Raw genomic sequence first — 3,269 nt, 5'->3', positions numbered from 1 at the left:
TGATTTCTTGATGAACAGTTGTATTACTGAAACATCTATGATGGGTTTATATTATCCAAGAGATGGGCGACCTGGTTCCTTCAGATGTTTTGGAATAGAACAGCTACTTCCTTATTAGGGATAGAAAAAGAAATGCCCATTAACCAGTTTTTAAAAACAAATTTATCCCAGTTGTGGTTTGCAAGAGTAGGTGTTAAAACTAGTGAATACCTTTAGGTTTTCCACAACTAGGAAGAAACCCCAAGTGGCAGATTCTGGTTGAAGTCCTCCAGCTTTTTCCCTTTCAAATTCCATGCAAATAAATGTAACATGACTTGAAATGCACATTACTGCAAAATGTTTAAACAACAATTATCCTGTGCAAAATGCATTGCAATCAAGATTTTCACACACATCGCTATTAAACAGGCAAAAAACAGGCAATAAACAGTAACAAATGATTTTCGGGATTTCCCCATGAATGATTTGTTGCTGTTCATTGCCTGTTTAATAGCAACATTGTATGAAAATCTTAATTACAATATTGCATTTTGCATGGAATAATCGCTGTTTAAACCCCTGATTTTGCTCAATTTCCCCCGTGTGATAAGGTCCCATAGTTAAAGTATAAAGTGCTATAGCAATATTATACTAGTCAAGCATTTTTCTGTTATTGCTAGCATTCTTCTTTCCGTCTCTTGCTCTCTGTTGAACCTGTTGTCCTGGGAACAATCTCTGTGTTTTTCGGCAGCACACATCTTAGCTAGTTCGGTATAACACAAACAGACAGCCACTGAGAAGTACATTTCATTTCAGGAAATGATGGTTTAATTTAAATTGACCTGCAGAGTGGAAATGAAAAGTCCTTGATAGTGTGAGGAGTTCCCTGGGAATACTTCAGAATGAGAAAAACATCAAGTAGATCTCCAAAATAAAATTGGTGTGTGCAGGTACAAAATCTGGGACTTTCAGAGACTTTTTTCCCCTCGTCCGGTGAGGCTTGAAGAAAGGCTTTTCTGTCTCTCATAGGGGTCTTTTTGATCTTCTTCTGCACAGTTCTTGTGTCAGTTGACAGTTTTTAAAATGGTGTGTATCATTGTTCTGGGATACTGTTTCTCATCAGAGTTGAGAAAATGTGTGAATATTATTTACATATCTATTACAAGCATATTTTAGCCAGTGGGGGAAATGCATACAAAATGCTTACAATTAAGAAAAATGCATCTGTTCTAAACAGCACTTTGAATAGAAATACAATGCATCACTTGCATCTAGTGGGTAAAATGGTGCAATTCTACATGTACACTTGCTCACTTTGATGCTTAAGTACAGTCGGCCCTCCATAGCAGTTTCTCTTCATTTCTCCCACTTTCTCCCTTTGTCCTCAGCTTGCTTCAGTTGCTGCAGACCAAATGCCTCCATAATTCAACCATCCATGGCTTGAAAATATTCAAAAATAAATAAAATAAAATAAAAATTCCAAAAAGAAACCTTGGTTTTGCCATTTTATACAGTATAAGGGACACCATCTTGCTACACCATTGTATATATTCAGATTTGAGCATCCACAGATTTTGGTACCCATGGGGGTCTTGGATTCAAATCCCAGCTGATACGATGGACCCACTATACTCACTGTGGATGGGTGACTTCAATACCTCTGCTCTCTCTTGACACATTTCTTTGGTTGTGAACTGGATTTGCACTGAACAGACCTCAGTTAGAGGCCACTTTCAAACAGATGATTATGCTCTGGGAGCCTTCAAAACAGAGGACTGTCATCTGTAAAGCAGAGGCATAGTTGTGTTCATCTAGAGAATATCTGTATGTAAAGAAATCTTGTAGCATCATTCAGACTAACTGAACAAAAGAAGTTGTAGCATCAACTTTCGTGGAGTTAGTTTGCTTCCTCAGATGCATGGAGTGAAGGAAGTAGACCAAGTCTATGAAAAGCTTATGCTACAAATTCATTCATTCAGTTAGTGCCAAAGATGCTACAAGATCCTTTTGCATTCTGCAAAGCAGGATATTGATACAATGATAAATGGCTAAGTGAACAGTGGCAGTACAGTGGAGAGCACAGATGGGGTGGATGTTGTCCAACGGCAATAGAAAAAGAGACAAGATCAACTAGTTGACATATCCTTCAACATTTCACAGATGAAAACAGGTCAAAACATTAGAGTGCAGTTGAGATGGTTAAATTCATACATCAGGAAGACCACACAAACTAAGAGAGGCTGTAGAAGTTTGCTTTCTCCTGAGCCTACATGGAAAGATAAGATCTGTCCCCTCTTTTCCAGTCTTTCTCCTCCTGTTTTAAATGAGGACAAACTAGTTTTCCCCTTTGCATTTGGTTTGCAGCAACTGAAGCAAGCTGAGGACTAAGGGAGAAAGTGGGAGGAAGGAAGAGAAACTGCAACATTTTAAAAGGAGCTGAAAAAGTAGGATGACACATTATCTGGGATTGCCCCTGCCAAATCTGTGCAGTTGGAGGGTATGGCTTTGGGGTGTGAAAGAAAAAAAGAGGAGGCTCAAGGAATTAACAAAGGCACTGTGTTCTAGAGTTTGAAACTGCCAAGAATGTTTTTTCATCTCCACGAAGGCCTTGGGTTTTCCAGACAGCTGTCGGCTGTTTTGAAAATGCAAAAGAGCCCCAGTCCATTGTGTATAGAAAGGCTCAAACTCAAGCAGTGGGAATCGCAGCTGTGCTTTGCTACCCTCACAACCTGGCCTATTAGGAAAGGGCAAAATATTTGCTGTGCATGTGTGTGAGGCCTCCGGTGTACCTTTCCCCATTTACAAAGCACCCTTTGATAGAAAAGAACCCCTCTTCTTGCTCGCTTCTGAATGAAGGCCATTGAACTTTGTCCAGCTTTCTTGGCATGTGGCAAGAGGACGCCAGCTCTCATATTTGATGAGGAAGGAGGATTTTTGTTTTGTTTTGCTTCCTGCTGACAACATCAAGTAAGAAAAAGGATCAGAAAGCTCAGTCCATTTAGAAAAGATCTGGGGAAAGGGAGTGAGTTACAGAAAGAGCGAGGACATAGTCAAAGTGGTACGTACAAGACATAATGGAAGATGGAAAAAGCAATGGCAGTGATAAGAGTGGGAGGTGAAGGGTAAAGAGGAAGAAAAGAAATCCAAGGAAGAAAAGTGACTGTATTTTGGCATGAAGAAAGGAGCTATATCTCATGAGGTTGTGAAGATGGAGCAAGAATGTTGAGCCTGTGTTTCCTTAGAAGAATGATTCCTTCTGACTTGAGCTTCCAGTGCTTCATGTCTATACC

The sequence above is a fragment of the Sceloporus occidentalis genome, unplaced genomic scaffold, assembly GCF_023333645.1.
Source record: "Sceloporus occidentalis isolate IW3139 unplaced genomic scaffold, rSceOcc1.0.p SCAF_7, whole genome shotgun sequence".
Taxonomy (NCBI): domain Eukaryota; kingdom Metazoa; phylum Chordata; class Lepidosauria; order Squamata; family Phrynosomatidae; genus Sceloporus; species Sceloporus occidentalis.
This window is presented reverse-complemented; position numbering follows the sequence as displayed.